General features: G+C 38.3%; 4 non-coding genes across 4 annotated transcripts; all 4 read left to right on the forward strand.

Annotated features, from left to right (window-relative positions):
• Nucleotides 1-1,056: 1,056 nt before the first annotated feature.
• TRNAG-UCC (transfer RNA glycine (anticodon UCC)) lies at nt 1,057-1,128 on the forward strand. The gene has a single exon. It is a non-coding gene; the product is annotated as a tRNA-Gly (tRNA).
• A 1,217-nt stretch (nt 1,129-2,345) lies between these two features.
• Nucleotides 2,346-2,416, forward strand: TRNAG-GCC (transfer RNA glycine (anticodon GCC)). The gene has a single exon. It is a non-coding gene; the product is annotated as a tRNA-Gly (tRNA).
• A 7,632-nt stretch (nt 2,417-10,048) lies between these two features.
• TRNAG-UCC (transfer RNA glycine (anticodon UCC)) lies at nt 10,049-10,120 on the forward strand. Its single transcript has one exon. It is a non-coding gene; the product is annotated as a tRNA-Gly (tRNA).
• Nucleotides 10,121-11,355: 1,235 nt separating this feature from the next.
• On the forward strand, nt 11,356-11,426 carry TRNAG-GCC (transfer RNA glycine (anticodon GCC)). Its single transcript has one exon. It is a non-coding gene; the product is annotated as a tRNA-Gly (tRNA).
• Nucleotides 11,427-11,991: the final 565 nt, after the last annotated feature.

The raw sequence follows: 11,991 nt of genomic DNA on the forward strand, positions 1-11,991 counted from the left end.
AAGAGAATCACTGTCTAGCTAGAATTTTAGGAGAGCTGCCCTGGAGTTGATCACTAGACTGTTCTAGTGAAGATGTTTGAAAAGTTCAATTCATTGTTGTCAAGGTATTACCTACGTATCCAGGTGCCTTGTTCTCCTTCTTGGTTTCAGCTTTCTTCTAGGTCACTGACCTGGTCACTAGATGCCATGACAATTATGCTTGGATTTCTTGCATGTCTCAGGCTTTGAATCCCATCTAGTTGGACAAGACTGAGTTGTTGTATTTGTTTAACCATAAAAAATAATGTTGTACCCAGCGCATGGAGCTCCTACTACTGCAGGGTCTAAGGAGGGTCATAATGTTTGCAGTCTTACAGCTGCTTTTACTGAGAGGCTGCTCCCAAACTCAAACCCATGAACAGTTAAGTTGGTCATGATTGAGCAACTTTACCATTACACCAGTGTCCATCCTCAATCACATGTCAAAATATAAGAACTGAAAAACTAAAATCGAAAGAGAGAGAGTAAGAGACTATAGGAGAGAAAGCGAGTCTGTCAACAATTAACTGATGGTTGCTTCCACCTCTCAGATGTTATTTATTGGAAGAGATCTGAATACAAGCCACTTTCCTCCCTAGACTCCCTACTACAACTACGAAACCAAACTAGAGCAGGTCTCCAGGAAAAGAACGTTAACTAGATGAGATAATGAGATAAGTACAGACTCCACAATAGAGGGACTCCATTAATGAGGATAAGCTTTTAATACTCAGTACCAGCAGAAATTAAAACTATAGCTAATAAACTTTTAACTGCAGCAGAGGGAAGTGCCTATCTGGGTTTTCTTTTTTGAAGACCAAATGCAGTTATACTAGTAAGTAATAGAGCTGATTAGTTTTAAATGGCAACTTGTCATTTCTTTTTAGCAGCAATCAAAGTGAAGCTCGAATAAATATTGAGACATGGGATGCTTTTGAAACATGATATTTCAGTCTCTGTAAAACTGAACGTGGAAAGTTTAGAATCACTTAGTTGATTATTAATCAAATAACTCCAAAAATTAAAAGAAATGGATCAGCGTTTGTAGTCCAACGGTTAGGATAATTGCCTTCCAAGCAATAGACCCGGGTTCGACTCCCGGCAGACGCATTGAGTGAAAATTCTTTTTTTAGGAAACCCAGGAAATGCTTGCTGTCTTAGAAGTATTTTCCTTTAGAGATAGACAATATAAAAACATTATATTTGAAACTGAAATGAAAGCAGGGTTTAGATTCTATCGGTGTATCATGCATGCTTGTGGCTGAATTGATTTCATAAATACATACTGATCTTTTACCTTAAAAGAATAAGGGAGAAGGGAGAAAGATCTCAAAGTAGTTCTCACTTAATTTCTAGGAAATATATATGTGATGCAACCCTAAACATATTATAAGTAAAGTAGCAGGCCCCGTATATATTTGCAAGAAAAAGACAAAACTGTTTGGGTTTCAGTTGATGCAAATCATTGTTTTTAGCGTCTAGGGCTCGCCCTTTCTTGTTGCATTAATTATTTTTATGATTATAATTGACTGTAGGTTATCATATTATCTAGGAGAAAATGTATAAGCTTCTTACATGGAAGTTAAGGGAGTTATAGTTTTACATGAAATTTTGTTAACTTCCTGAGAGAATAATACATGCTCGTGTTCAAATTGTTACCTACTGTGATGTCACTTAGTGTCCTCATGTCCTGTTTTCTTTCAGAGAGCAATACCTAGAATGCGGTGAATCCAATTTCATCTCATTCACCCACATGTTCCACCCAGATATGCCATTGGTTTCTCATTTCTTTTTCTAGATAATGGTGCTTCTGTGATAAAGTGACACCCACATCTAACTAAGATTTGTTTTTCATATGTGAGTAGAAGATATTGACTAAAGAGGTTGAAATCTGAATGAATGACCTTCCTTTTGGTTTGCATGGATGGTATCCACCAGTTCTATCATAAAACCACTGTAAAATTCTGACTTTCGGACCTGGCAGAGCTTGAATTGATCCTCCTGAAAATTCAGATTTTATATGACCAAGGGCTATCAACACTTGAAGCTTTGCAATGAATCGAAACAGATTTCCCATAACATGAATGAATAAACCCTCTAAATTTGGGAGCTCGACTAAGTGTGACACTTTCTAAAAAACGGACGGTCGAGATCGAAATCTTGGTCGAGATCTCTCTCAAGTGTTCGCAGCACAGTTATTCGGTAGCACCCAAGCAATTTTATAAATTTGGTGGGTTTGAGTTCTGAAATATTGAAAGGTAGTCAGTCATTGCCTCCTCAATTGGATTCAAATGGGAAAATTTATCTAGCTAAACCACATCATCTCTGCACCAGTGGTCTAGTGGTAGAATAGTACCCTGCCACGGTACAGACCCGGGTTCGATTCCCGGCTGGTGCATGTGTTGTCCTTTTGTTTTTCTCTACACCAAGTAAATATAGGAGCATAGGGCTTGTATCTTATTCAATTTTTATAAACAATTTTCTAGTGATATAAACAGAAAAGTAGCCAAAATATGGTGTTTGTGTAGCTGTGTAAAATGAAGTCTTCCAAAATAGTTTTTTACTTTTTCCCCATTTTGGTTTTATGGATCTTTGAGGATGTGGATTTAGTGAGTGAGTTGCAATGCAAGTGTATATGTTTTAAAATTCAGAAGTGTTTCTACAAAATGTGTTTCCTTTTATTGGATAGAGAATCAAAACAGGTCACAAGGCCCACAACATGTCTTCTGTTTCAAAACAAGAACAGCTGGAAGTGTAAATAAGTGTAGTGTCGCGAGTGCAGACTCTAGTATCACAGCTTATCTTCCAACCAAGACAGGTTTTGGCCTATTCTACTGCAGTGAGAGCCTGTGCAACTATCCTAGGTAGCCTAGAAAGAAGTAAGTGTAGGATTTTTCTTGGGTAAGTAGAAGGTGTAGTATTTAAAGGTTAAAAGAGCTAAAAGCGTTGAAAGTAAATAATCAACAACACTAACATTGAGTTTTACCATCAATTTGGAGCTAGTCAGCAATCCTACTACTGAGTTTCTGGTCCTGCTAGTCATCTTGTAGGTCCAAAATGACTTTGAGGTCTAATCCTTTGCATTTTGGTAATAGCCAAACTTTCCTGATACCCATCCCAAACAACCTTTGCTTTTTGTCTGTTATATAAAATTCTCACTCTTTCTTTAAGGACTGTCTGGAATTAGGGTTTGTGGGAAGAATTCTTAAAGCAAGCTTTGGGTGATCTTGAGAGCTCCCTGCTATATTTTCTTCCATCACATGATGGATTATGTTAAAGCTTTGTCCATGGATGTAGCACATCATGTCAGTGTGTGAATCATATTAAATCACTCTCATCTTTTCTTCATGTTTTCCTGGTGTTTGCTTTTTTTTTTTTTTTTGGATGATTAAATAATTCATTACCAAAGAGAAAAGTTACAATAGCACAAACAACAAGCAACCGATAAGCCAGACATAGCAAGAAAATGCCTCAACTAACAAGCAACCTAAGAGGCATTGAGCCAAGCAACTAACAACAATTAAAGCAAAGAGGCCCAAGGTCAAACGAAGAGACAATGAGCCAAGCAAGAATTTAAGGGCAAAATAATAGCAAACTTGTTACATAGCACAAGAGATCCATAGCCATACTTTGCACATGGACCAACGAAGCAACATCGCATTTGCAAGGGTAGGTAGCAACACAAGAATGGGATAAAGAACAAAGAACAGATTAAACTCCAAAATAAATAGAGAGTTCAAAATTGATAGCTCTCATGGTTTTGCCCCAAAGCCAGAAAGACCATCAATGGCTAAACTCTCGAATACTTGAAGTGAATCCCAGAAACAGGAAGGGAAGAGAAGGAGAAACAAAGGGAGAAAAGGCTGGGAACAACACAAGAGAGAAAATGAAGAGAAAAAATCAGGGTTGGAAAAAATTTGGAGAGTTCAACAATGATGGCCCTCATGGCTTCCCCCAAAGCTAGCGAGACAATCAAACGCTGGAATCCTCAACGAACAGATTGAAACCATGAAATAGGAAGGTGTGCGGGCAAGAGAAGGAGAAATAGAAGGAGAAAGAAACAACTGGATCAGAGAAGATTCGGCGAAAGCAGCTATAATGGCCCTCACGGCTTCCCCCGACGCCAGAGAAGCAATTAAAGACAAGAAGCCACGACGAAGAAACTGAAACCAGAAGTAGAAAGGGGAGAGGGAAAGAGAAGGAGAGAAGAGGAAGGAGAAGAGACCATAATTGGGAATGAAACAGAACTTGAGAGATCCTCAACAGTGGCCCTCAAGGCTTTCTCCCTAAGCTAGAGAGACCACAGAAGACAGAAATCATCAACATCCATAGACAGAACCCTGAACGGCCAATCTCAAATTTTTTTTTCTTCTTTCGGCCAGAGAGGAGGAGAGGAGCAGGGAGAAGATGGAAGCAAGAGAGAGAAATATGGAGGAGAAGAGATCGTGAAGAGGAGAAGCAGAGGGAAAAGAAAGGAGAATCAGGAAAGAGAGGAGATGAGAAGCAGGGAGAAGATGGAAGCAAAGAATCAGAGTGAGAAGGGAAGGAGGCGGAGAGACACAGGCGGCGGCCTGTGTCTCTCCGCCTCCAGGAGCACCCAACACTATCGCAGCAGAGAAAAGGAGGAGGGGAGAGAGATGCAGAGACGGAGGACCACCAACTTAAGCCTCAACAGCCGCTACAGAACCCTATGGCAAGACACTTCAGTAGATCACGGCAGGACAGGCTCTCCACAACAGAACACGATTGGAGCAGGCGGGCTGAGCAGGCGGACTTTTGAAAGTTTCACAAACAGTATGCAAGCAGCCAAACAGAGCTCAGGAACAGAGCAGGAGAACAGGGGAAGCAGAAGAAAGGGCTTGGTGTTTGCTTTAACAACTATCATGATTGAAATAATTGTTGGGTTGCATTTCAAATTTGTCATCAAAATGTCAATGTCAAGTTTTCCTTTTGACATGCTTTCTTTGATTATATTACCGGCCCCACACAATTTTAAGTATTCTTTTTGTCATTGCTAATATTACTGTTAGTCAGGTGTCACAGGCTCGGGTTCTTTCAATCACATATTTCTAATTAGTAGGCTTATGTGTAATCATGCATACGCATAAGCCTGCCTTTAATTGTAATAGCACATAATATCTTATAATTAAGAATAGGGATTAGAGTTTGGGGAATTCTGATCCCAACAGTATGTTCCTCTGTCTATTCTCTTCTTCTTCTCCTCCACAATGTGACATATTAGCATGAGATGGGCCTAGGATTTAGCTATGAGAATAGTTTCAGATAAGAAATATATATAAAAGAATGGACTAGTTAAAAGTATCAAAAGCACTGTAGACTTGTATAAAAGAATCAGTGTACAGCTAGAATTATAGGAGAGCTGCACTGGAATTGATCACTAGCCTGTTATAGTGAAGATGTTTGAAAAGTTCAATTCATTGCTGTCAAGGTGGCACCAAGGTATCAGGGTTCCTTTGTTCACTTTGTCAAATTCACCTTTCTTCTAGGTCACTGACCTGGCCTTAGACGCCATGGCAACTATGCCTGGATTTCTATGCATGGCTCAGGCTTCGAATTCAGTATGACCTTGGATAAAGCAGATTGGAGGGCTGGCATCCATGTAACCAATCCCATTTAGTTGGGCAAGGCTTTGTTGTATGTGTTTAATAATAAAAGATGTGTACCCAATGCATGAAGCTCCTGCCACTGCAGAGTCTAGGTAGAGCCAAGGCCATCAGACAACCTTAATGTGGCCTACAGCCATTGCCAGTAGCCAACTGGTAGGATATCACCATGGACTTCGTGACACTTATGCAGCCTTACTCCTGCTTTTAGAGAGAAGTTGTTTCCAAACTCAAACTCTTGATAAGTTAAGATCGTCATAATGAAGCAACTTTACCATTGCACCAATTCCCGTCCTCAATCACGTGTTATAGTATCATAACTGAAAAACGGAAAGCCAACAAAAGAAAGAATTAGGGAATATAGAATAGGAAGTGAAGCTGCCAAAGAGATCAACAACTGATGGTTCCCCCTCTCAGATGTTATTTATAGGAAGAAGTCTTGAGTACAAACCATTTTCCTATCCAGACTAAGGAATAAACCAAAACAGTAGAACCCTATTACAACTGTGAAACCGAACTAGAGCAGGAAACTAGGAGAAGAATGAGATGAGATGATAAGTAGTGAGGATATGCTTTAAGTACTCAACATGAGGGACTCCATCTATTGTGTTTACAACATGAAAAGTAGTGAGGATAAGCTTTTACTACTCAACACCAGCAGAAACTATAGCTAATAAACTTTTAACTGCAGCAGAGGGAAGTAACCATCTAGATTTTTTCTTAAAAACCAAATGCAGTTATACTAGAAAGTAACAGAGCTGACTAGTTTTAAATGGCAACCTGTCATTTCTTTTTAACAGTAATCAAAGTGAAGCTCGAATAAATATTGAGACATGGAACGCTTTTGAACCTGATGAGATTTCAATGTGTGTGAAACTAGATGTGGAAAGTTTAGATTCACTTGGTTGATTTTGTTAACCAAAAGAACTACAAAAGCTTGAACAAGCATGACAGCGTTTGTAGTCCAACAGTTAGGATAATTGCCTTCCAAGCAATAGACCTGGGTTTGCTCCACTCATCGCGGGCAAAAGACCCGCAAAACAAAACGCTCTAGTGTGTGAATATATATATTTATTTTAATGAAAGCATCACATAGATATTTCCTAGATATATGTATATGATGCAACACTAAACCTATTGTAAGTAAAATTGGAGGCCCTGCATATATTTGCAAAAAGGACAAAACTCTTTGGGTATTAGTTGATACAAATCATTGCTTTTAGCCTCTGTGTCACACCTTTTCTTGTTGTTTTAATTACTGTTATGATTATTGATTGTACGTTAACGAATGATCCAAGAGAAAATGTGCAAGCTTTTTAAATGGGAGTTTTGGTTTTACATGAAATTCTGTTGCATCACTTTCCTGAGAGAATATAATACACATGTAGCACTTCGGCTCATGTTCAAATTGTTACAACTGTGATGCCTCTTAGTGTCCCCATGCCCTGTTTTCTTTCGGAGAGCAATACCCTGAATGAGGTGAGCCCAACTTCATCTCATGTACCCCCATGTTCCACCCAAATATGCCATTGGTTTCTCTCTTTTTTCTGGGTAATGTTGCTTCTGTGATAGTGACACGGTGACACCCCATCTAACAATCTTGCTCCTAAGATTTCTTTCTCCATTTGTGGGAAGAAGCTATTGACTTAAGAGGTTGAAATCTGAGTGACCTTCTTTGTGGTTTGAATGGATGGTATCCACCAATTCTATCATAAGACCATTACAACTGAAACTATTGTTAAAATCTGAATTTAGAACCTGGCAGAGCTGGAACTGATCCTCCCAACAATTCAGATTTTATATGACCAAGGACTATCAACACTAGAAGCTTTGCTGTAAATAGGAAACAGGTTTCCTAGAACATGGATGAATGAACCCTCTAATTTGGAGGCTTTGGGTTCTGAAGCACTGGAAGTTATCTAACCGTTGCCTCTAGAATTGAGTCCAAGATGGCTAAATTTATCAAGCTAAGTGCCACCGTCCCTGCACCAGTGGTCTAGCGGTAGAATAGTACCCTGCCAAGTAAATATAGCAGTATAGGGCTTCTGAATAGTTGTATAAACAGAACAGCAGTGTCCTGCCAATATATAGTGTTTGTCTAGCAGTCTAAAATGAAGTCTTCTGAAATAGTTTTTTCTTTTTCCCATTTTGGTTTTATGGATCTTTGAGGATGTGGAGTAGCATTTTTTTTAGGGTCTGTAGTAAGTGTAGTATTTACAAGTTACTGAGCTAAACGGATTGAAAGTAAATATTCAACAACAAAAGTATTGAGTTTCTGCCATCAACTTGGAACCAATCAGCAATCCTAGTACTGAGTTTCTGGTCCTTCTAGTCATCTTGTACTTCCAAAACTTTCAGGTCTTATCCTTTGCCTTTCAATAATAGCCAAACCTTTCCAACACCCCTTGCTTTTTCTCTGTTATATAATTTTTTTTTTTAATTCAAATTCTGCTTCTTTCTTTTATGCACCATCTAGAATGGATTGAGTTAGGATTTCTGGGAAGAATATTTTAAGCAACCTCTGGGTGTTCTTGAGAGCTCCCTGCTGTATTTCCTTCCATCACATGATGGGTTATCTTACAGCTTTTCCCATGGATTAGCGCATCATTTCGGTGTGTGAATCATATTAAATCAATGTCGTCATTGCTTCGTTTTCTATTCTTCATGTTTTCTTTGTGTTTGCTTTAATAATTATCATGATTGAACTAATCGTTGGATTGCATTTAAAATTTGTCATCACAATGTCAATGACTAGTTTTCCTTTTACATGCTTTCTTTGAATTGTATTACCCCACAGAATTTTGAGTATTCTTTTCATCATCACTAATATTTACTGTTAGACAGATGTCACAGGCTAAGGGTGTTTTAGTCACACACTTCTAATTGGTAGGCTTATTTGTAATCATGCATATGCATAAGCCTGCCTTTAATATAATATCTAATGATTTAAGAATAGGAATCACAGTTTTGGGTATTCTGATCCCAACTGTGTTCCCCTGTTCTCTTCTCATCTTCTTCTCCACACATGCACAGGTACTGATTTCTTATTGCTGATATTGTACAATTAGAACCTCACAACCACACACCCTAGCAGAGCTTTCTGTTGTTTCATATTCCCTCATTTTCCTGCTTGATTCTTTTTGGTAATTAAAAGCAACTTCTATTGGAAGAGTAGAAAATGTGCTTCCAACAGGACAAGTATGACCAGAAAAGAGTGGATTCAGTTATCCTTGCAATTGAAATACAACAGACCAGGTGCCCAAGGGTATTATGGTCTATGGATGGAGAAGTGACATATTAGCCTAAGATGGATCTAGGATTTAGCTATGAGAATAGTTTCAGACAAGAAATATATGCAAAAGATGGACTAGTAGAAAGAGAATTACTGTCTAGCTAGAATTTTAGGAGAGCTGCCCTGGAGTTGATCACTAGACTGTTCTAGTGAAGATGTTTGAAAAGTTCAATTAATTGTTGTCAAGGTGTTACCTACGTATCCAGGTGCCTTGTTCTCCTTCTTGGTTTCAGCTTTCTTCTAGGTCACTGACCTGGTCACTAGATCCCATAACATCTATGCTTGGATTTCTTGCATGTCTCAGGCTTTGAATCCCATCTAGTTAGACAAGACTGAGTTGTTGTATGTGTTTAACCATAAAAAAAGGTTGTACACAGCGCATGGAGCTCCTACCACTGCAGGGTCTAAGAAAGGTCATAATGTTTGCAGTCTTACAGCTGCTTTTACTGAGAGGCTGCTCCCAAACTCAAACCCATGAACAGTTAAGTTGGCCATGATTGAGCAACTTTACCATTACACCAGGGTCCATCCTCAATAACATGTCAAAATATAAGAACTGAAAAACAAAAATAAAAAAAGAGAGTAAGAGACTATAGGAGAGAAAGCGAGTTTGTCAAAGAGATCATCAATTAACTGATTGTTGCTTCCACCTCTCAGATGTTATTTATTGGAAGAGATCTGATTACAAGCCACTTTCCTCCCTAGACAGAGCAGATCTCCAGGAAAAGAACGTTAACTAGTAATGAGATAAGTATGGACTGCATGATAGAGGGACTCCATTAGTAAGGATAAGCTTTTTAATACTCGGAACCAGCAGAAATTAAAACTATAGCTAATAAACTTTTAACTGCAGCAGAGGGAAGTGCCTATCTGGGTTTTCTTCTTGTAAGACCAAATGCAGTTATACCAGTAAGTAATAGAGCTGATTAGTTTTAAATGGCAACTTGTCATTTCTTTTTGGCAGCAATCAAAGTGAAGCTCGAATAAATATTGAGACATGGGATGCTTTTGAAACAGATGATATTTCAGTCTCTCTGAAACTGAACGTGGAAAGTTTAGAATCACTTAGTTGATTATAATCAAATAATTCCAAAAAATAAAAAAAAATGCATCAGCGTTTGTAGTCCAACGGTTAGGATAATTGCCTTCCAAGCAATAGACCCGGGTTCGACTCCCGGCAGACGCAGTTAAAAAAAATTTTTATTATTTTTTTGGTATACAAAATTTGTTTTTAGGAAACCAGGAAATGCTTGCTGTCTTAAAAGTATTTTTCTTTAGAAATGACAATATAAAAGCATTATATTTGAAGCTGAAATGATTCTATCGATGTATCATGCTTGTGGCTGAATTGATTTCATAAATACATACTGATCTTTTACCTTATAAGAATAAGGTAGAAGGGAGAAAGATCTCAAAGTAGTTCTCACTAAATTTCTAGGAAATATATATGTGATGCAACCTAAACATATTATAAGTAAAGTAGCAGGCCCCATATATATATTTGCAAGAAAAGACAAAACTGTTTGGGTTTTAGCTGATGAAATCATTGCTTTTAGCCTCTAGGCCTCGCCCTTTCTTGTTGCTTTAATTATTCTTATGATTATAATTGACTGTAGCCTGTAGGTTATCATATGATCCAGGAGAAAATGTGTAAGCTTCTTACATGGAAGTTAAGGGAGTCATAGTTTTACATGAAATTTTGTTGCATCAATTAACTTCCTGAGAGAATAATACATGCTCGTGTTCAAATTGTTACCTACTGTGATGTCACTTAGTGTCCTCATGTCCTGTTTTCTTTCAGAGAGCAATACCCAGAATGAGGTGAATCCAATTTCATCTCATGCACCTACATGTTCCACCCAGATATGCCATTGGTTTCTCATTTCTTTTTCTGGATAATGGTGCTTCTGTGAATAAGTGACACCCCCATCTCACAATCTTACTCCTAAGATTTGTTTTTTCATATGTGAGTAGAAGATATTGACTAAAGAGGTTGAAATCTGAATGAATGACCTTCCTTCTAGTTTGCATGGATGGTATCCACCAGTTCTATCATAAAACCACTGTAAAATTCTGACTTTCGGACCTGGCAGAGCTTGAAGAGATCCTCCTGAAAATTCAGATTTTATATGACCAAGGGCTATAACCACTTGAAGCTTTGCAATGAATAGAAACAGATTTCCCATAACATGAATGAATAAACCCTCTAAATTTGGGAGCTCGACTAAGTGTGAACACTTTTTAAAAAATGGACGGTCGAGATCTCGATCTCAAGTGTTCGCAGCACAGTTATTGCGCAGCACCCAAGCAATTTTATAAATTTGGTGGGTTTGAGTTCTGAAATACTGAAAGTTAGTCAGTCATTGCCTCCTCAATTGGGTTCAAATGGGTAAATTTATCTGGCTAAGCACCATCATCTCTGCACCAGTGGTCTAGTGGTAGAATAGTACCCTGCCACGGTACAGACCCGGGTTCGATTCCCGGCTGGTGCATGTGTTGTCCTTTTGTTTTTCTCTACACCAAGTAAATATAGGAGCATAGGGCTTTTATCTTATTCAATTTTTATAAATAATTTTCTAGTGATCTAAACAGAAAAGTAGTGTCCTGCCAAAATATGGTGTTTGTGTAGCTGTTTAAAATGAAGTCTTCCAAAATAATAGTTTTTTACTTTTTCCCCATTTTGGTTTTATGGATCTTTGAGGATGTGGATTTAGTGAGTGAGTTGCAATGCAAGTGTATATGTTTTAAAATTCAGAAGTGTTTCTACGAAATGTGTTTCCTTTTATTGGATAGAGAATCAAAACAGGTCATGAGGCCCACAACATGTCTTCTGTTTCAAAACAAGAACAGCTGGAAGTGTAAATAAGTGTAGTGTCGCGAGTGCAGACTCTAGTGTCACAGCTTATCTTCCAACCAAGACAGGTTTTGGCCTATTCTACTGCAGTGAGAGCCTGTGCAACTGTTCTAGGTAGCCTAGAAAGAAGTAAGTGTAGGATTTTTCTTGGGTAAGTAGAAGGTGTAGTATTTAAAGGTTAAAAGAGCTAAAAAGCGTTGAAA

This window comes from Hakea prostrata, chromosome 1 (genome assembly GCF_041222555.1).
Source record: "Hakea prostrata isolate BN-2017 chromosome 1, UWA_Hpros_2, whole genome shotgun sequence".
NCBI lineage: Eukaryota > Viridiplantae > Streptophyta > Magnoliopsida > Proteales > Proteaceae > Hakea > Hakea prostrata.